The sequence below is a fragment of the Notamacropus eugenii genome, chromosome 1, assembly GCF_028372415.1.
Source record: "Notamacropus eugenii isolate mMacEug1 chromosome 1, mMacEug1.pri_v2, whole genome shotgun sequence".
In the NCBI taxonomy this organism is placed as follows: Eukaryota; Metazoa; Chordata; class Mammalia; order Diprotodontia; family Macropodidae; genus Notamacropus; species Notamacropus eugenii.
The window spans coordinates 351,844,736-351,868,551 of record NC_092872.1 but is presented as its reverse complement, the minus strand read 5'-3'; positions in this window follow the sequence as shown (position 1 = coordinate 351,868,551).

The following is a 23,816-nucleotide window of genomic DNA, read 5'->3' as shown; positions in this document are numbered from 1 at the left end:
AAAATGAATTGCTTCCTGACCTCAAGGAGTTTATATTCTATAGGAGTAGAATAAGGAGGTCTTCTCGAAATCTGTAAATCTATAGAGTTTCTTCTGGAAAAGATACTCAGTGTACAAAGTAGGTATCAGTTAAAGAACAGCTATCCATTTCCTCTACCACAATGAAAAAAAAATACTTAAAACAAAAGAGATTCATGAAAGCTCATTGGAAAATTCCCTTCCCAATTCTTGCAGGAACTTCGCAGGAGAACTTTGTGCCCCAAACCAGCCAGAGTAGAAAAGACAAAGAATGCTGCAGCTAGGTGATGCAGTAGATAGAGCTCTGACCTTGGAGCCAGGAGGACCTGAGTTCAAATTCTGTCTCAGATACTAACTGTGTGACCTTAGGCAGGTCATTTAACCTTAATTTCCTCACCTAAAATAAAATGGTAAGACTTACACTTTAAAAAAAGAGAGGAAATTAGGCCTTTTATAAAGCACTTATAGTCTACTGAAGTGGGTAAATTTTCCTGGCTCAGCTTTTGATGGTTTTTGAAACAACTCTGAGTCCTAGGGGCATTTGAAGACCAATCAAGAGCTACTGGTTGAACATTCCCTTAGTAAGAGACCAGAGCATATGGCTCACTGGAAGGGGCTTAACCCATACTCAATATTCTGGTGCAAACTGAGGTAGATGCTCTTCCGAGAATTTAGAGAACACAAAGGCCATTTCTTGAAAATTAAATCCCTCTTTTCCCTAAAAGGGAAGAAAACCAGAGGAAGATGATGCCTGTGAAATTAAAGAAAGGTTTTTATTAACTAGGGAAGAAAAACATGCACATAGGTACTGATCAACCTGTGCTGCACATCAGGTAATGGATGAAAAGAGTTTGTAAAACTGTTAAACCAAGGAAAGTAAGGAATTTGGGGGAAAGGTGGATTTAGAAAGGAGTCAGTGAGTCACATCCTTAAGGGCAGGGGGCAGTGAGGAATTTCAGGTATCTAACTGTGGCCCTTTGATACACAAACAGAAGGCATTCTTGGTCATAAGTAGTCCACAGTTCAAGGCTTGATAAGAAGATATCTCCAAAAACAAGATATTGATATTCTGAGAGCCTCATAACCAAAGTTAGAGGAGTCTCCAAAAAACCCACAAGACCAGATATGTCCAAGAGTCCCATAATCCACAGTCAGAAAAATCTTTGAAGATAGGGATGTCTCTTTAAGATTCATAAACCACCAAATGCCTCAGGGTCTGCTTCGAAGCTGGTGTGAGCTTCCAGTTGTATTTATTCATGGTGACTGCAAAGGATTGTTGGTATGTCAAGCCACTCACTGTGTCTTGGTTAATTCAGCCAGGCCTCATACAGCTCTTCTTGTTTATCTGGATAATTGGGGAGCTCAAGCCCAAATTCACTTGAACAATGGGAAGTACCCCAGTCCTTTGGGGTCAATGGAGTTCCCCAAATTATTTCTGTTTCAATAATAATAATACTTTCCATTTGCATGCTTTCATTTGTCTAGCTCTTTCTCATTCATTGTTTCCTTGTTGGAAATTATTATACTTACTTCACAGCTGAGGCTCAGGGAAGTTACTTAATTTATCCCTATTTATATATGGGTAAGCAAGCCACTAATCCAGAGCTCTGTCTACCCTACCAAACTTTGGTAAAAGTAATGAAGTATAAAACTAGAAAAGCTAGAGGGGTGGAGTAGGGGTAAAGTTGGATTTTAGGAGGTTTTTGGAAGGGAGGATGCCCTTTGGATATTGGGGTTTTTCAGCTCAAAAAGGACTTTTGCTTAGGAATATCTTTAGTCCTTGAGGGACTAGGGAACCGAGGACAGGAAGTAAGGAATTAGCTTGTTAGGATTTACTCTAGGTTCTTGGATCAACAGAGAGAGATGATAAAGAAGAATTATTATTTCCCTTACGGGCAAGTTATAATGATATTTCCATTCTCAGCTCTCTATCCTCTATGGTTCTGCAGACAGTAGGTATATAATAAATGTTTAGTCTCATATGGAAGTCAATAGGGGGAGAGGAGATGTCACTAGAGCCAGTCATGTAAATAGCTCTCAATAAATATTTGTCATTCTCTTTTAGGGGTCTAGGACATTTTATGGTCTCTCTCTGACAATCAACAATCTTTTTGTAACTTCTACCCTTACCTGGGCAATTGGTGGGTCAAGTGGTGACCAATTTCACACTGCTAATATGTGCCTAAAGAGAAACTTGAACTTGTTTTCCTGATTCTAAAGCCAGCCCTATATCCAATAGACCATGCTACCTCTCTTTTGAGAATGAACTTTTATTTATATAGCATTTTGCATAATAATTCACATTTATATGTCTTATTAAAGTTTACTGAGCTTTTTTCTCACAAAGCTATGAGACAGGAAGTGCAAGAATTATTATCTTTATTTAACAGATGTGGAAACTGAAACTCACTCAGAAGTCACTTGCCCAGGATCAGAGCTAGTGTTTGAACATAGATTTTTTGATTCTCAGATTCTCTTTGTGTTTATTAAAGAGGGGCCACAATGAGCATAACAGGGTCATGTTGTAACAAATTTCAAACTGTAATGATATAAGAAAGGAAAGAGAAGTCTCCTGCTACTACTGACCTCTCTGGATTCCTTAAATCCCAACTAAAATCTCACGTTCTACAGGAAACTTTCTCCAATCCTTTTAAATTCCAGTGCCTTTCCTCTGTTTTTTAGATTTGTTATCTCCCCCATTAGAGAGTAAGTTTCTTTGGGGCAGGGACTGTCTTTTGCCTCTTTTTTTATATCCAGTGATTAGCATAGTGCCTGGCTTAATAGATGTTTACTGGTTTTTAAAAGTACCTACTATGTGCCAGTCACTTTTCAAATATTGTCTCATTATTATCTTATACTTATAGTAGTGTATGGGAGTCAGGAAAACCTGAGTTTAATCTAGCCTTAGATACTTCCTAGCTGTGTGACTCTGGACAAGTCATCCTTAACTTCTATCTGCCTCAGTTTTCTCATCTGTAAAATTGGATTAATAGTACTTAATTCCTGAGTTGTTATGAGGATCAAATAAAATAATGTTTGCAGAGCTCTTCCTAAACCTTAAAACGTTTTATAAATGCTGACTACTATTATTATAATACTGAGAATAGTTCCTGGCACATAATAAGTGCTTGACAAATGATTATTAAATGATTGATTGAGAACCCTAATGAATATCAGGGCAAAAAATTTTTTAAAATATGTTAACAAAGTGTCTACAGTATATTATCATATACTGTGGCCAGGGCAAGTTTATAGCAGGAATGCAGGTTTAGTTCAATATTTGGAAAAGTATAAACATAATCAACCATATTAGTAACAAAACAATAAAAATTGCATGATTTTATCACATGAAGAAAATAATTTTGATGTAATACCAATTTCTGTTTTAAAAAAAACTTTAGGAAGCATAAGAATTAAATTGTTGTTCCTTAATATGTAAGTATTATTTATCTAAAACTAAGAGCCAGTATTATCTGTAGGGAAGAAGTACTTGGAAACTTTGTAATAAGATCAGTGGTAAAATAATGACGTCTGTTATTGACATAATTATTTGATAGAATACTAAAAATTCTAGCTATAGCAATCAGATAAGAAAAAGAAATTGAGAGAATAATCATAGGCAATATGGAAATAAAATTATTGTCTTTTCAGATAATACTATGGTTTCCTTAGAGAACCTTAGCAATTCAACTAGAAATTAATTGAAACAACTTCAGCAAAGTAGTATGATATAAAATAAATCCACAGAAATCATGAGCCTCTCTACAGACAACCAACAAAACCCAACAGAAAGAAAGAAAGAAATTCCATTCAAGGTATCTTCAAAATATATTAAAAATTTGGGAGAAAAGCACACAATGTATGTGAATACAACTAAAAACATTATTTACAGAAATAACAACGTACCCAAGTAATTAGAAAGTTTTTAAATGATTATGGTTGGGCTATGACAATATAATGCCAAAGATAATATCACCTAAATTTATTTATTTAGTGCTATACCAAACTGTCAAACAAATGTTTTATAGAACTAGGAAAAATAATGAAATTCATTTGGAGGAACAAAAGGTCAAGAATCTTAAATGATATAATGGGGGTGGGAGTGGGAAAGAAGGAGGCATGGCAGTATCAGATCTTAAATTCGTTGCTGAGTAGTACTGGCTGAAAAATAGAAAAACTGATCAGTAGTGCAGATTAAGAACATATTTTCCAAAGCAAATGAGTATAGTTAATATTTGATTAACCCAAAGACTTCAACTACGGAGGTAAAGATTCACTATTTAATGAAAAGTTCTGAGAAAATTGAAAAGCAGTCAGGTAGAAATTAGGTTTAGACTAATATCTCACTCTATATATCATAATTAAGATCCAAATGGATACATGCTCTAGGCAGTTCACATCATAAATAAATTAGAGGAGAATGGAAGGAGATAGCTTTCATAGCTATGGACAAAGGAAGATTTCTTAACAAACAAGGGATAAAGATATTAGAAGAGATAAAATAAATGAATTTGATTGCATTAAAGTGAAAATTTTTTGCACAGACAAAATTAATGCAGCTACAATCAGAAGGAAAAAAGTTCACTGGGGAAAAAATCTTTATAATTGTTTCTCTGCTTAATATCCAATAATATCTGATAGGCAAGATTTAGAGGGAACTGATTCAAATATACAATTACAAATGTCATTCCTTGAGAAATAAATGTTCAGAGAATATGAACAGGGAGTTCTCAAAAGAAGAAAAGCTATCAAAAACTATATGAAAAATAAGATAAATGCAAATTAAATACAACTATTTCACAACAATCAGATTGGTAAAGATTTTAAAAAAATAAAATGACAATTACTGGAAGGGCTATGGGAGGACTGACATTTCTATGCAGAATGAGACCAATATTTTTGAAAGTGGCCAATATGCAAATATAATTTACATCACTGTGCTAACTTCTTACAATTGAAGTTAAAGGAAAGGTATGTCAATTTAAAAATACATAGCTTATATGATCCTGACTGCAGTTCTTTGGTGCCTGATCTTTTTCTGACTGCTTGAACTTCTTTTTCTTTGACCTGGAAACAATGCAATTCGGTTATGGCATTTGTTCACATGATGGTCAGAAAAAATGATACAAGGACACTCTCAAGGTCGCTCTTAAGAACTTTGAAGTTAACTCAAAATTTTGTGGAAATGAATGTTGAAAACTCAAAATTAATTAATTAATTAATTTAAAAAAAAAAAAAGGAACTTTGAAACTGATTGTGTGATATGGGAGATACTGGTACAGGACCACTCAGAATTGCCAGCCCACATCAGAGAAGGTGCTGTGCTCTATGAGCAAAGCAGAATTGAAGTAGCTCAAAAGAAACAGAGGAAATACAAATTTAGAGAATCTGCCCCAAATGTTCAAATAGACTATTTGTGCCCAATCTGTGGTAGAACATTCTGAGCTCATATTGCTCTGATCAGCCACAATTGGATACATTGTAACTTGACTCTAGCATAGTGAGGTCATTTTGGTCCTCTTCAAGAACAAAGGACAAAAACCAACCAATCAACCAACATTAAGTTTGTGATTTCTTTCAGAGTGTGATTGCTGGATTCTTTTTATTTTCACTTTGCTCTCTGGTTCTAACAGGCAAGGACAGTTTTTATTTTTTTTGATTTCCTGAAAGATGGTATCCAGACTTTTGTTCATTTGTGGTTTCTCTAAGTGACCCTCCAAAAATTTGCAATTTCTCAAGGTCATAAAGGTCTCTCTATCTGTATACTATTGGTTTTCAGTAAAAAAAAATGTTAAAAAAATTATGCATCAAGTATAACTTTAATTGAGTCCTGAAGCCCAGTGGTATGAGACTCTTTCCTTACTGATAGAGTGATAGTGTCCTTTCACTTTCTGAGGGGTGGGGTAGAGTTAGCAAGAAGGGGAAAGAAAGGAGATTCAGTCTCTTTAATCTCTTTGGGTCTCTTCAGTATCTCTGGGATCTTCAGTCCTTTCATATGCTTTTGGATTCTGTCTTCTAGAGGAAAGATGAACTATCCCAACCCAACTTCAGGTTGCTAAAAGGTGACTAAGACTCTGGGAAGAAACTAACATGAGAGGAGTAGGCAGTGTCTATCATGTCTATCTCTAGTTTGCTACACTAGAGACTTTAGGGAATTTCCCCTTGATCTGAGACTCTTGGTTGAGCTGAGATTATCTTACTCACAATGGGAGAGCTCTTTGACTCCATATTTTCTGATATAAATTTTCCTATGTATACTTTTCTCCGATTTTTTTTTTTTTTGCTATTGGCTTGGATAAATGGATTTCTTTGCTACTTACTACATGTGTTCATTGTGGAATGCATATTTGATGGGAAGGTAGTCAAGACGATGGAGTGAGAGAAGATTCAGCTTCCTGAGTTTGACTCTGAGCAAGTCACTTAACCTTTTTGCTTCAGTTTCCTACTCTGTAATATAAGCTGGAGAAGGAAATGGCAAATTATGCCAGTATTTTTGCTAAGAAATTCCCAGAGCTTAAGTCCTCCTTTCCTCATTAATGAACAGTAATCAGAAATTTAGGCTGAAATTGAAAACTACATCCTCTAGTCTGTATCAACAATATTAAGAGAGCAGAGAGATATAATTCTAGCCCAGTACCTCTTCTCTCTCTCTGAGGAGAGCAGAGTGACAAGCTTCTGGCCCCAATCTTCTGCTTTCCTTCCTGGCAGGATTTAAAATTTCCTTGAAGAAGGGTAGAGGAGAAGAAGCTAGCGACAACATCTCTTCTGCTTTCTTTTAAGCCATACAATGACACTCCCATGATTTGTGGAGGGGACAGCACTTGCAACAATAGCTTTTCACTTTTATGTAGCACTTTGTTTTACAAAACACTTTTTCCAGAACTATCCTATTAGATAAGGAGTGCCAGAATTATTATCTCTGTTTTTCAGAGGAGGAGACTGAGGTTGAGAAGCCTAAGAGTTTTGCCCAAGTGGAAAGCTATTAAGTATCAGAGAACTCAGCATTTTGGACTTATTTAGTGAAAAATCTCTTATTTAAATGTGTTTAATAGGAATGTATGTGTAGAACCCATATAAGATAGAGGGAGTGGGGAGGTCTGGGGGAAGGAAGGGGAGGGAGGGGAAAAAATCCAAGATATATGGAAGTGATTGTAGAACAGTGTAAACAAATAAGATAATAAAAAAAATTAAAAGTCTCTTATTTTAATACTATAAAAGATGCTTTGTTTCAATGGTGTCCCTCTGATGAAAGAGTACTATAGAAATGTTATTAAATAAATGCAATTGTGTCATTGTAAAGGCTTTCCCCTATAGATTGTGGTTTGAATTGGATTAGCACTAGGCACAATTATTAAATAGTTGGTTTGTTTTTGACACCATGCTTAATCTAAGTCTCCAGAGCCTACCTTTTCTGTATTCCATTCACCTATGACCTCAAACTTTACCCCATCAATACTTATCTATCCCATGTCCCATTTCCTTCTTTGCTATCTAATCTGATGAACTAATTCTTGTTGCAAACGTCTCATTCATTCACTCATTTTACAAACACTCATTAAACATTTAATTCACTTTGTTGAGACCTAGACATTCAAAGATAAATAAGAGTAGGTCAATGCCTAATGTTTTGAACTTCATGTTCATGTTCTTCTGCCACAACAACTTCTTTATTCAACAAACATTTATTTAAAAAGACTATGATGCATAAGGCCTTGTACTGTGTTCTTGAGAAGCAAAAATTAATAACAGTCTTTACTCTTAAGGAACTTATAATCTGCTGAGACACACGATAAAGCACAATTAAGTAAAACACAAGGTAGAGTGTGAGAAGGGCAAAGGAAAAATCCAAACAAATTGCTTTAGTGGGGTGGTGTCAAACTCAAACAGAAACAAAGCCAGTAACACATATATAAAAATCCATGCAGCAGCATATTCACTTAATTTTAAAATATAATGTTTTAGATCAAAAATTTTGAAAACTAAATAATCTAACCCTAAAGAATAAGTGGGTCAAAGGACAAATCATAGAAACAATCAATAATTTCATTCAAAAGAATGCCAACAATGACACAACATCCCAAAATTTATGTGATATAGCCAAAGCAGTACTTAAGGGAAATTTTATTTCTCTAAATTCTTACATAGACAAAATAGAGAAAAAGCAAATCAATAAAACAGATATGGAATTTAAAAAAATAGAAAAAGAACAAATTAAAAATCCCCAATTGAGCGTCAAATTGGAAATTCTGAAAATCAAAAGTGAGATTAATAAGATTGAAAGTAAAAAAAAAATGAACTAATAAATAAAAGTAGGAGCTGGTTTTAGGAAAAAACCAGTAAGATAGATAAGTCACTGGTTAATTTGATTTAAAAAAAAAGAAAGAAAAAACCAAGTATCTAGTATCAAAAATGCAAAGGGTGAAATCACCAGCAATGAAGAAGAAATTAAAGCAACTATTAGGAAATATTTTGCCCAATTATATGCCAATAAATCTGACAATCTGAGCAAAATTGATGGATATTTATAAAAATATAAATTACCTAGATGAACAGATCAGGAAACAGAATGCCTGAATAGCCCCATCTTAGAAAAAGGAAATTGAAAAAGCCATTAATGAACTCCCAAGAAAAAATCCCCAGGGCCAGATGGATTCACATATGGATTCTACCAGACATTTAAAGAACAAATAATTCCAATACTGTATAAAGTATCTGGAAAAATAGACAAGGAAAAAGTCCTACCAAAATCCTTTTTTGACACAATTTTGGTGCTGATATCTAAACCAGAAAGAGCTAAAACAGAGAAAAAAAAATTATAGACCAATTTCTCTAATAAATATCAATGCAGAAATTTTGAACAAAATACTAGTGAAGTGCTTATAGCAATATATAATATATACTATGACCAGGAATGCAGGGTTGGTTCAATATTAGGAAAACTATCAACATAATTGACCATATCAATAACAAAACCAAGAGAAATCATGATTATCTCAATAGATGCAAAAAATTCTTTTTGACAAAATACAGCATCCTTTCCTATTAAAAACACTAGAGAGCAAAGGAATAAAAGGAGTGTTCCTTAAAATGATAAGCAGTATCTATCTAAAACCATCAGCAAGCATTATTTGTAATGGGGATAAGACGAGGGATGAAGCAAGGATGCTCATTATCACCATTATTATTCAATATAGTGCTTAAAATGTTGGCTATAGCAATAAGAGAAGAAAAGAAATAAAAGAAATTTAGAATAGGGAATGAGGAAACAAAATGATCACTCTTTGCAGATGATATGATGGCTATACTTAAAGAACCCTAGAGAACTGACTAAAAAAGTACTTGAAATAACAACTTTAGCAAAGTTGCAGGATATCAGATAAACCACAGAAACCATCAACATTACTTTATGTGGTCAACAAAGCCCAGCATCAAGAGATAGAAAGAGAAGTTCCATTTAACATACTGGTAAACATTATAAAATAGTTGGGAATCAACCTGCCAAGATAAACTCAGGAACTATATGAATACAATTACAAAACACTTTTCATGCAAAAAAAATCATATCTAAACAATTGAGAAAGTATCAATTGCTCAGGAGCAGGCTGAGCCAATATAATAAAAATGACAATTCTAAGTTAATTTACTTATTAAGTACCATATGAATCAAACTACTAAAAAATTATTTTATAGTTAGAAAAAATAACAAAATTCACCTGGAAGAGCAAAAAGTCAAGAATGTCAAGGGAATTAATGAAAAAAATACAAAAGAAGGTGGTCTACCAATACCAGGCCCCAAACTACATTACGAAGCTGTAATTATCAAAACTATCTGGTTCAGGCAAAGAAATAGAGTGGTACATTAGTGGAACAGATTAGGTACACAAGATACAGTAGTAAATGACCTTAATAATGTAATGTTTGATAAACCCAAAGACTCTAATCTTTGGGATAAGAACTCATTCTTTGACAAAAATACTGGGAAAATTGGAAAACAATAGGGCACAAAGTAGGTATAGACCAACATCTCATACCATATATTAAGATAAGGTCAAAATGAGTATACAATTTACACATAAAGGGTGATACCATAAGCAAATTAGGAGAACAAAAAATAGTTTACCTGTTAGATCTATGGAGAAGGGAAGAATTTTTCACCAGATAAGAGATAGAGAACATTAGAAGTTGTAAAATAGATAATTTTGATTGTGTTAAATTAAAATGCTTTTGCACAAACAAACTAATGCAACCAAGATTAGAAGGAAAGCAGAAATCTGAGAAATAATCTTTACAGCAAGTATCTGATAAAGGCCTCATTTCTCAGATATGGAGAGAACTGAGTCAATTTTATAAGAATATAAGTCATTCCTCAATTAATCAATGATCAAAGGATATGAACAGGAAGTTTTTAAGTGAAGAAATCAAAGCAATTTACAGGTATTTGAGGAAGTACTCTAAATTACTTTTGCTTACAGAAATGCAAATTAAAACAACTCTGAGCTACCAGCTCACAACTATCAGATTGGCTAGTATGTCAGGAAAGGAAAATGATAAATGTTGGATTGGATGTGGGAAAATTGGGATACTAATGCCCTGTTGGTGGAGTTGTGAACTGATCCAACCATTCTGGAGAGCAATTTGGAGCTATGCCCAAAGGTCAACCAAACTGTACGTACCTTTCAATCCAGCAATGCAACTACTAGGTCTGTATCCCAAAGAGATCATAAAAAAGGGAAAAGGACCAACACATGCAAACATATTTATAGCAGCCCTCTTCATGGTGACAAAATATTGGAAATTGAGGAATGCCCATTGGTTGGGGAGTGACTGAACAAGCAGTGATATATGAATGTAATGGAGCACTGTTGTACAATAAGAAATAATGAACAAACAGATTTCATAAAAACCTGGAAAGACTTATACAAACTGATGCTAAGTGAAATGAGCAGAACTCGGAAAACATTGTACACAGCATCAGCAACATTATGTGATTCACTATAAATGACTCAGCTCTTTGCAGAAACACAATGATCCAAGTCAAGCACAAAATTCTCACGAAGGAAAATGCTATCCACATCCAGATAAAGAACTGATGGACTCTGAATACAGATTAAAGCATACTTTTTTCACTTATTTTATTCTTTTTCATGGTTTTTTTCTTTTGATCTGTTTCTTCTTTCACAACTGTGATTAATATGGAAATACGTTTTATATGATAGCACATATATAACCTCTACCAAATTGCCTACCATTTTAGGAAGAGGGGAGGGGAGGTGGGTAGGGAGAAAAATTTGGAACTCAAAATCTTGTAAAAATGCATGCTAAAAATTATCTTGACATGTAATTGGGGAAAAAAATTAAAATACTATTTTTAAAAGCACAGGGAAAATTATAAAAAATAGTTTTTCTGTGGTTTTTTATATTTGTATTTTGTTAATTATTTTTCAATTACTTTTAAAAATTTAATTTTTTTAATCTTTTTGGCTACATTTTAAGTTCTAAACTGTCTCCCTCCCTTCAACCCCACTCTGCACTAGAGAAGGCCACCATTTGACATAGATTTGTAATTTTATGTAAAACTATGTATACTTCTATTCATCAATTCTTTCTCTAAAGGTAGAGAGTATCTTCCTTCATGGGGCCTTTATAAGTGATTTGAGTATTTATAGTATTCAGAATAACTTGGTTGTTCCCAACTATTCTTCCAACTTTTTCCAATGATATTGCTGTTAACTATACATAATGTTCTCTTAATTCTATTCATTTCACTTTTCATTATATCATGCAAGTCTTTCCATGTTTTTCTAAAATCAACTGTAAAGTTAATTATGTTAATGAGAGTTAAAGATCTTCCCCTGCTCATTAAGGGAAGCTTGATTAGGGGAGATTTGTTTTGTAGGAAGGCCCACATCTTTTGTTAATTTCTAATGAGGCACTAGTTCTCAAGGGTTGTGATGCCCTCTCGCTCTGACAAGTGTTATGTATACTCTGAGGTAAGGCTTTGTTTTGGGGCTTACTCATTAGAAATTTTTGTTGGGCCAGATGAGACTCTAGGTAGTCCCTAAGGAGCCCCCTCTCCCCCCACTTTGAAAACCCAGATGTTGGTGCTTCTCTCTCTGGTAACTATGTATGTATGTAATGGTCAGACAGTTGAATCTGTCTGTTGATTTGTGATGTATGTATTGCTTATGGTCAGATATTTGGAAGTCCTATCTATGGGTCTTTATTCTCTGTTGGCATCTTCTTTGAAGTTCAGAGTGTTGATTTTTTTTCCCTGAACTAAGTGAATGATGTATGTGCTTGATTAAAGTAGATTGTTGATCCCTCAAAAGTTGCTTTCCTTTTAGAAAAGCAGATCTAAGAACCTGTACAGCAGGCCCTCCTGTGTATGTTAGGGTCCTTGCTGTTAAATCAACCAGCTTATTTCTTACAGCATAGTAGTATTCTGTCACAATCACATGCTACAACTTGTTTAACCATTCCCCAAATGATAGATACCCCCTCAATTTCTGTTGTTAAATTTTATTTTTATTTTAAACTTAAGAAATAAAACAAACATTTCCATAACATTGTAGAATAGAAAAAAAACGATTTCACATAAAACTGCAAATCTATTGTGTACAACTTGCTATTATTTTAAAATATGTAATAAAATTATCAGGTAACTTTCCCTTTTTCTTTCTTTTTTCCCCCTTTCTTTCCTTTCCAATTTCCCCACTCCCCCATGGATACCATTAGACACAAATATGTATACGTGTGTCTGTGTGTGTATATGTATAAAATCATTCTTATGCACACTTCTACTTATAAGTTCTTTCTGTGGATGGAGAAGTCTTCCTTCATAGATCAATTACTTTTTAATCTGGTTTGGGCTACACTTGTGAGTTTCATGGAGTCTACAGGTATGTATTTGATATCTCTGTTCTCATGAACCATCTAGTACATTCCAGGAGTGGGGGATGGCTTATAGGAAAACAGGTTAATTTTCTGTGGATCACTTGGAGTATCTGACCCTCAGTTTCCTTATCATCTTAAATGTCAATTTCAACCCAGGCTGTGTTGGTAACTGCTTAACAACCAAATTTTCAACAGGGAAAACATTTGTAAGTTTAATATGAGTTATTAATACTTCTTAAACCTAGATTCTAGCCAATCAACAAAACAATTAATCAAATCCTGGTTTATACCATGATTTCTGAGAGCTGGTTCAAACTGGCTTCAGCGTACTCCTGGTTGGAACCCTTTATGATTTAAGCAAGCTCCAGGGCTAGGAAGATTTTAAGTGAAGGCTTATGGGTAAGTGTTTGCATGTTATAGATAGAACCTTGGTGCCAAAGGTCTCCAAAAAGGAGGAACATGTACCCCTGAAATCATGAAGTTAGAGTGGTCTCAGGCATAGCAATAGGTTCTTAGTATCCTTTAAATCCACACTTAAACTATCTCTGGATTTCTAGGCATGCTGACTGTATCTTGGGCTGACCCTTGATTTCACAGAGCACTTTATTTCGCACCTTTTCAATACACTATCCATATAAATTATGTATTATAATTACCTATATTTGTATTGCACACCTTTATGGAACTCCATGAGGGCAAGCACTACCTTTCATCTCCAAACTCTGCATCCCACTCATCATATACACACAAGTAGGTACTTAATAACTGATTGTCCCATGAGTGACCCAATGAATGAAGATGCTAAGGTAGCATCTGGATTGCCTTCTTCTGTCTATGGTAGGATTACACAGGAACAGGAGAAGGAAAATTATGATCCTCCAAAGAAAATAAGGAGAAAAGAAAAGAGAGAGAAAAGAGCATAGATGAAAGAAAAGAAAATACACCAACAAAGAAAGAGTCTTGTTTTCTGCACGTGAAAGGCACAAAGGTTTGGCCTGGACTGTTGTTGGCCATCTCCACTTAATATTCCAAACAAGTGCCAAACTTTTGGTGCCACCTGCTGGTGTATTACTTCAAATTCAACAGTCAACAAATATTTGTGGAGTTTCTGTCATTTTGCAAAACCCTGGGTTGGAAGTTATGGGGAATAGAGAGACGAATTAACAACAGCAGTGGCAGCTTATGTTTCTGCAGCACTTTTAGGTTTAAAAAGGACATTCTTCACAATAATCCTAGAAGGCATGTGGTGCAACTATGATTAATCCTGTTCTATAGCTGAGGAAATAGGTTCAGAGTAATTAAGCCTAGTCTAGTGGGAGAGATTAGACATGCACATAAATAGATGTATTTATTCCATATAGTAAGCACTTATTCATTCAACAATTTAGTTGCCTAATTATTTGCAAGGTACTCTGATTAGTTTGGAAATATAATAGACATATCACAGTCCCTGCCCTCAAGGACTTAGCAGTCTAATGTAGGGGAATAGACAGGAACATACATGTGTCCTGGGGTCTACTTTGTGATGGGGCAAAGGAGAGATCCATAAAAAAGTTCTTTCTGTAAATTTGGAGAAATCTCTCTATCTGGAGGGATAATGGAGGAAACTATGAAGGAAGTACAGTTATCCCTTCCACATTGCAGGAGGATAGAGAGAGAAGGACAGAGTTAGGGGCCTGGCACCCCAGAGAGCTGGAAAATCCATGTAACAAATTTGGACCCTCCCTTCATACTGGAGAAGTCTGAATTTTTTCTTTTTCTTTTATGGGGTGTTTAAAGTACCTTACTGTAAAATTTGGGTTAAGTATTTGGTCATAGGTTCTGTGTAATCTGTTGTCCTTCACATGTCGTCTTCAGTTTCCACAAAACTTCCCCAAAATTCTCATTTAATTTCTTATGCTGACCCGCAATATCTCAAAACCAGGGTGGGGAAAGTTACAATGTGGAAGATTGAAAAAAGATTCCAAGAGGTAAAATTAAAGAGAGATTGTGCTTCAGGCATGGGTTCAGGAAAATGCAAGATGAGATTGGGGAACAGCTAATCAACTAGTTGGTCTGGATGGTAGAGTACTTGAAGGAAGGAGATGTTAAATAAGGTGTAATGAACATTTGTTGTCTGAATATGTGAACATAAAATTAGTGACCATGTAAAAAGATAAAAGATGCATGAGAGATACAGAAAAAATGCTACTATGAAAGTCCAGAAGGGTCAATGGTCACTTCTTGATTGGGAAAAATTTGATGGAGGAGATAGTATTTGATTTGAGACTTAAAGGATAGTAGGTTTTTTAATAATCAAAGATGTGGATAGCTTTGCATAAAACATTCCAGGTATGGGGGTATCTGTATAGGCCTGTACAAAGGCATACTTCAGTGCCTCTGTAGTTCTATGATCTATGATACCATGAGGATATTCACTTCATCATTGCAGATTACAACCTATCCACAACTTCTCAACCTGTGAGATTTTTGTTCATTTTATTCAATAGATCCTCCATATCGAATTGATTCAATGTGCCACAGATCTTCCTCTAAATCTTTTTATATTTCATGGGTACCAATGACATCTATCCATCTGTTATTTTTTTACTGCATGACCAGAATTTCTCTTCTTCTGATCATGCATTTGATGGATAAAATCCCTTAAACTACTTCTTAAGAGTAACTTGAAATATGGGGTAGTCTTCTTGTACCTGCCATGAATCTCTTTTTCCATTGACCTGTAGATTACTTGCAACTTTGGTGCCTTAAAGTCTGTGTATTTTAAGATATAAACTAAAGAGCTACTGGAAAATAGCTGAATTGAGAAATGGATTTTCATACTGTGGAGCAATTTGAGGTAAAACCTTATATGGTTCCCTATCTGCAATCTAGTATAAGCTCTTTATTTCAGTCAACTCTTAGAACTTTTGCAGTACCTGTTCCAAATATATATATACATATATATGTATATATGTATATATACACACACACACACACACACACACATATATATATATATATATATATATACATATATATATATATATATATATATATCCCCTTTTTCAGAAGCAGCTCCTGCTTTAATGACAGTTATTTTTCTTTTGCCATTTTATGGCTCTTTTGGGTGCTAGAAAGAATGAGCATCAAAGGGTAGTGATAACTTTAGGACATGTAATATAAGTGGAGTCCTTGAAGTCACAACAATGTAGCTATGAGGGAGTCACTGGGTGTTATGAAGACAGTTACAGTGAGAGATTCAAGAGACCTTTGGCAGAACATGCCAAAATGGCACCTCACTGTATGTCCCCTGGTGACTAGCCCATGACGTATCTAGCAATGGCTTCATCTAGCTTGTGGCTAGCAAACCACTGAAGAACTCATGAAGTGGCAATTGTTACAGAAGCAGATAGATAGTGAGAGATGAATGAGGTGAGCTGAGAGACCATAGCCCACAGTTTACCTGTGAGAACAAAATGCACGAGGAACAAACAATCCTTATCAATATGGAATTTGGAATGAATTAGTAAATGATGCATTTATTAAATATTCACTCCATGCAAAACACTGTACTAAGTGCTGGGGATACAAAAAGAAAAGGAAAAATTGTCCCAGTTCTCACAGAGTTCATATTCTAAAGGGGAAACAATGTAGATGAAAGAGTTTGGCTGTGTGTCAAATAGAAAAATTCCATGACTCGTAAGATTCAGTGATGTATCTAAGGAACAACTGATAAAAAAATACCAGAAAGGGAGAGTTGAGATTTTATACTCTGCCTAGGAAAGCTTCCTCTGCTCTGGAATTCTAATGTACCTTGTTAATTTCAACTGTGATTTGCAAATGTATTTTAATTATATACCAGTGAGTAATCTTTTTAGGGTCACACGAAGCTGGTAAAGGGAGTAGAAGATTCATGGATGGGGATCAAGCCATGAGAAATTCATGAGGTATTATTTGATTTTTTAAATATCCCTAGACAGAAAACCAAGGAAACACTGAGAAAACACAAAGCTGGCAGAAATTGGTATTTCACAAGTGTACTAGGAGGGGAGACTGTCTAGCTCAAGCATCAAGTGCCATCTAGTGGCTTGATCAAATGTATCAACCTACTGGGAAGATTGTTTGCCTGGGTCATATTAGAGAAGGAGCTGGGGCATCCCCTTGTATCAAGTTCTAGCTCCCCAATTAGCCATCTTAAGCTAGACTCTTGATTAATGAAACATTGGTTCTGCCTTTGTTAAAGCAAAAAAAATGTGTTTTTTGGAATCAAGAAGTCTTGAGTTTGAATCCTACCTCAGAAATTTACTAGCTGTGTGATCCTGGGCAAATCATTTAGCATCTCTCAACCTTAGTTTTCTCATCCATAAAAAAGGATTAATAGAACAGCACCTACTTCACAGGGTTGCTATGAGAATCAGATGACAGAATATACATATACCACTATAAAAATGTTTCCTGTTATTACTGACATAGTATTTCAATGGACCGGCCATCTAATCGTGAGTCATTTTTCCTGTATTAATGGTTAGGTTAATAATTGTGGATCTAACTGAGGCCCTGTCATGTTCTGGGGCTTCATGTAAATAGCCCAATATTACATATAGGTAGGAGATAGGGCCATCCCTTCTAAGATTACATTCTATCTACCCTATCTTGCATGTGCTGATTTATTTACATAGTTACCCTCTTTAGAATGTAAGTTCCTTGAAGGTGGGGACTGGCCTTGCTTTTCTTCATATCCTTAGCACTTAGCATAGTGCCAGGCACATTGTACGCAATGAATAAGCTTCTTCATTGACTGACTGGACACCTGGAATACTTCACCATCTTGAAGGAATCCCTCTTCTATTTATACCTTGTGCAAGACATCTTCCATCGTACATCTTCCTGTTTATGCCTAATTTGACATTGATTATTTCAAGTAACCCAACAGAATGTCAACAGAAAGGTGCCTGCTGAGTGTCACCAGACTGAAGCATTGTGTTATTGATGACTTCTGTGCAAAAAGTTGTGTAAAGGACATTATCGAGAACATGAACGACCAGAAAAAGAGGTGGCCTTGTCATGTAGCAAGAATGAGAGATGGTGGATGGACAGCCCAAGGGCCATCTTCATCTTTGAGAAAGAACTAGAGAAAAGTATCTACCCTGTTGAGTGGAGTTTCTAAGAGGACTTGTAGGAAGATATGGATACATGGAGTTGTTGGAAGGAAGGAGGCCTCCTACTGCAAGGAGTCATCAGCAATCTAAAAGTGGTTTTACTGACTAGATACTGCTTAGAAAATTTATGAGTGTTCCATTTTCAAGTGAGATGTCTCTGAAAAACATGTGTAGACTTCACTTATCATCTCAATTGCTTGCTCCTATGGTTTATACCTAGACATCTCCTCCGGGTACCACAATTAAAGGGGGTTGGGAGGAATTACCTGGAAGTCTGAAGATAACAGGAATCATCCAAAAGGCTGTTAATTGTTGTATTGAGTAGAATATGGATGAGTCATGATCTGTGTGGTTGAAGGAAACAACCAAACCTGTAGGATCTCAGATCCATTTAAGAATTAGTTTTTAGTTTCCATTTGCATGCATGTTGCATCTCTCCAGTAGAAGGTAAGCTACTTTGAAGGCTGGTACAGTTATATTTGTGGTGTTATATTCCCAGTACCTTGCACATATACAGAGCTTAATAAATGTTTATGCAGTTAAACTGAACCATTGCAAACTTAGAGGAACAATGAAGGGAGCTCCAAATTCTAACAACTAAAACACTGTAGAAGCAAAATTGTCTGGCCCGGGTCTGTTTCTCCAGTTAGTTCTAGGTGTTCTGCAGGAGCAAGACCTTTCACTAGTGTTTCAGGGTGGATGACCTTTGACTGTGGCTTTTGAGGGGGGTGGACACCACCTAGTGTTCAGCATGCAGCTCTGCATGATTACTGGGAATCGGGACTGGGGGCGGGGAACAGATGACTTAAACACTCGAAAACCGATTATTAAATTTTCAATGTGAACATTTACACCTTGAAAATCAGCAAATCCTACAAATAAGGGCTTGATTTATTCTTTTGTTACTATTTAGACCAGGAATCAGAAGATCATGGACCCCAACGTGCCCAGCTTCCTGGTTTTTGGGGTTTTTTTTATGGCCCACAGCTGACGAATGGTTTTTACATTTAAAAATACAGTAAAATGTTATTTACACATGTAAAAATCATTCTTATCTTACAGGTCATACAAAAACTACAAAAACAGACAGTAGATTTTCATCCCTTCCAACCCTTAGAAGTGCAGACCCTTGTTCTAGACTTAAGAAAATGATGAAGAAAATGTTAATAATACAGAAGATCTTAAAGTGTTTTGGATGAACTTTTGTTTTTGATGATCTAGTTGTTAAACCTTTATATGTTTCCTTTAATTGTTATAAAATTACTGGGAAACTGAAATTATAGAGAATGTTCAGATTTGTAAGGAATATAGTAACCTCCCTGATCTATTAAATGAAGAAACCCTAAGGAGGTTCAAAACTTCCATGCCCCCCTGGCATCCTCATAGTAAGACCTGTACTTACAAGTCTCTTTTCCCTGACCACTAGCCGTGGATCCTCAGGCATTGCACTCTCCCATCTCCCCATGAGTCAGCACTAGTCCTAACCATGAGCTTTATCCCAGGTCCAACCATGTGGTACCCTAACCCCAAAGCCTGATCCTGTTCCACCCCGATAAGAATCCATTTCACCTGTGCTGAGTGTCTAACTGTGTCTGCCCTATGTCCATTATTCTTGACCACCTCTTTGTTTTGTGAGTATCTTCCCTCAATAAAGCTTGCCTGCTTTACTTTCTATCCTCTCCTGTCCTGTGTTGCATTGTGTCTGGTGGTACTCAGCATCCCAGTAACACCAGTTGTCTCCTTAGAATGACCAGTTGTTGTCCAGGGTTGTAACTAAACATTTCAGCAGCATTCAAGGGATGGATCTGAGATTTTGTGCTCTGATGGCACCTGCCTCCTCCTCTTCCTCATACCAGGACTGTGACTAGGGCTTCTACCCCAAAATGAATGCCCCTTGGGCATCTGCCAGAAGTGGCAGATAAGAGAGACTTGCCTATACTAGACCTTGGTATCCCAAACTTCCCTAAATATGCATTAAGACAAAATCTAATCTGCTTTTACACTTTCAACTTACTCATAATCTATCCATTCTTCAGAAATTTCCCAGGCCATGATCCTTGCAGGGGTCCTACTTTCCTTCTTTCTTATTCTTGACCCCTTGGTAAACCAGTTCAACTCTACATTACCTTCTATTTAAGAGTACAGGAAATCCTCTGCTCTTGAATCCCTTGTCCCTTTGTCATATGGTCTTGACTCCTTAATAAATTCCAACCCTGGATTATTCAAACTAAGTGCCCCCTTTGCTTTTTTTCAAGTGCTGCTGAGCAAAGAACTAAGGAAAGTCGTAAAACCATGCTTATTTGGTCATTACAAATTCATAGAATTTTATCTAAACTGGACCTCACTCCAATAAGGCAGCTAAGGAAGGGTGGCACAGGAACTTCATTAAGTTATTGTTAATGGAGTAGTTCATTAAGGAATTTTTATGGACAGTTCCTGAGACATAATTAGGACAGTGAAGTTTCCAGTTCCAGAATTCTGAGTTACATGAGTTTTCTTCATTCATGTGTGCCAGCCAGGATTTTGTAAGTGCATGCCCACTCTTTCTTATAAATATTGAGTACATTGGTGGGATGGTGAGAATGAGTAGACTGCATTTATGTGTGGATGTAACGCCAATGTGATACCCATAGCAGCTGCTATGAATATGCATGTGTATTTCCAGGGTAAATTCTCAAAATATAAATAACTCTCTTCCTTAAAAGATGAAACAAAGATATTCAGATACCAGAAAGCCAAATCCACAGTACTAACAAAGAAGTTCATACACACCACCAATCTGGGGAGCACCAACATCCCCAAGCCTTCCCTCCATTAGGCCTTCCCTCAAACAAGCTCCCCTAGGCAAAATTCCTCCCTCTCTCACTCACCCTAGCTTCTCAACCTCAGCGCTGCCTCACTCTGTCCTAGCTCTGCCTCATCCTCATTTCCTGCTCTACCCATTCAGCAAGCTCCTCCCACCATGGGCTCCATGGCCTCAGCTTAAGCTGTGGGCTGGGCCAAAGCTCAAAGCAGGTCACATGGACCTATTAAGGGGCAGGGAAGATCTTGAAATTCTCTTAACATTACAGTGGATTGTGATATATTTATTATTTTTTCATTTACTTGGTATGAGTATCTGTTATTATTATTGCTTTCCCCTTATTGTCAAGTAAGTGGTAATGTTCATGATCTAACATGCCATCAGGGTGAGTGACTGGATATGTGAAAAATGGAAGACTATCCGTTAGGATTTGAGGGCTGTAGTGGTGAGTAGGTAAAGGATATTTCACCACAAAAGGGTTAACATTGGGACACAGAGACATGTAATGGTGGTCCTTTTCTAGGAACATAGACCTGCCAATGTGAGGGATATCTTGTTGACAAGGTTGGCTGAGGAAGCAGTACCATCAGGAGGGAGCCAGGTCTCAGTTAAGTGCCAGGAGATAGAATGAACTAGGAAACAAATTTAAGATAAGAGGAAGTTTGTTAATTAGGGAGCAGGTATTCTGGAGGCATAGGGGAAGAGGCAGGAGATCTAGAGTGGTACATTATGGGTTTAGGTTTGAGATAGATGAGAATTAGGGAACAGACAATTCCAGTTAGGGAACGGGGCTTGTTTGACAGGCCAGAGTTCAATATCATCATTATGATGGAGAGATTAAGAGGGGATCGGAGTATGGTAATTAGTGAGGCAAGAATACAGGCAGTGTATCAATGAATGGGGAGAAGACAAGTAAATACACGTGGGCTCAAAAAATCAACTTCAGGATCCTAGTACTAAATGGAGGAGGTATGGGTAGAAAGCAATCTGTATGAAAAAGTAATGGAGGTTTTAGGGTGCTGCTAACTGAATAAGAACTAGTAGTTATGTGGCAGTGAAAAAAACCAATGTGATGTTGGACTGCATTAAGAGGGACAAGCTTTGAGGAGTAAGGAAATGATGGTTCCTTTTTCCTCTGTCCTAGCCAGATCTAGTGCATTGTATTCAGTTTTGGCGTCCACAGTTTAAGAAAGACCTTTGAATGTTAGAAGTGTTCAGAAGAGGACAAGACGGATCATGACAAAGGTCTTGAGTCCACACTTTTGTGGGTTTTGTTCTAGCCTGTGAATAAGAATAAAGGCAGTGGATGGTGGGAAAATCCAAGGCTTGGCAGGGCAAGATTAGAGCCAGGATAAGGGAACAAAGGACTTGAGAGAGGAGGATAATGTATAGGTGAACTGGTTCACCAACGGGTGAAGGTGAGGAAGGAAGGAGAGGGTCATGAGTTCAGGAGCAGTAGCCTAGGAAAGAACTGAGAAGTAGAGGGTCTAGCAATCATGAAGAGGATGAAAAACTAAATTCAGACTTATAAGGCAGAAGGAAAAATGGGATGACAAAAGATTGTGATCAGACAAGGGAATTTCAAAGTTCAGGAACATGGAAGTGAAATACCCATGGGTGATGACAATATCAAGGGCATGACTATGTGTGTGTGTTCATCCTTTGTTGCCGAAGAAGAGAAATAATGACATGACTTGCACTTGGCTTTGTTTTGAGTGAGGGAGGGCTGTGCAGGTCACCAGCCTCACTTCTCCTCCAGAGCCATCTGAATCCAGTGACCAGATATTCATCAGGATGACTGGAGATGACCCAGGATGAGGCAATTGAGTTTAAGTGATTTGCCCAAGGTCACACAGCTAGTGAGCGTCAAATGTCTGAGGTGAGATTTGAACTCAAGTCCTCCTGACTGTTACATTGTACCACCTAGCTGCCCTGCATGACTATAGTGGAGGTGGGGTGGAGGAGCAGGTCATGGGAAAGGAGTAAACTGAAGAACTGAGTGTTTTAGGTGTTTTAGAGAGTATCAACATATATGTTGAAGTTTTATAGTATAAGGATGGGAGTTGGGCAGGAGAGAAAGAGTCAGAAAGAAAGGAGCTGTAGCCAAAGAAAATGACAGAAGCTCAGGGGAAACTGGAGGAGTACAAAGGAGAAACATGAGGTCAGAGAGAAAAATGAGAGGATAGTGTAGAAGGCAGAGGGTTGTGGAAACAACCACATGAGACCGTTGATGAAAAGGAGAGACACTACTAATTTGCTGAAACTGGGAAAACTCTCTAAAAGAACTGAATGTTGCCCAGACAATATAACTTGAACTATAGATGTGTGGAAGGGGAATCTAGTTATCTCTCTGGGGTCCTACAAGGTGATCCCCGAGGGGCATGTTAGGGAAAAGCTACAGAAGGGTAGTATCTCCAGGGAATGCAAATAGTACTCTGAATGTTGTTCTTCTGTCCACTGTTGTTAATTATCCTCCTGGGTTTTAAAAGAAGATCAAAATGTTCTCAACTCTTGTGCTTGTGGTTTGGCATGATGGTGCAAGAGTCAGTCTGGGTGTGTTTATAACTGAGGGGAGGACACCAAGCAAAGGCCTAGGACAACCACAGTGAGGCTTATTTGTTGAAATAAATAATGTTGATTTTTTTTTTAGATTCAAATTGTAGGGAGATAATGAAGTAGGTAAAGCAGAATGCGGAGGTGCGTGTGTGCGTGTGTGTGTGTGTGTGAGAGAGAGAGAGAACTTTGAGGAATTGTTGTTATTCTGTCTTTTCAGTCATGTGTGACTCCTTGTGACCCCATTTGGGGTTTTCTTAGAAAAGAAACTAGAGTGGTTTGCCATTTCCTTCTCCAGCTCATTTTAGATGAGAAAATTAAGGTAAAGTTAAGTGACTTGCTCAGTGTCACACAGCTAGTAAGTGTCTGACACCAGATCTGAACTCAGGAAGATGATGAGTCTTCCT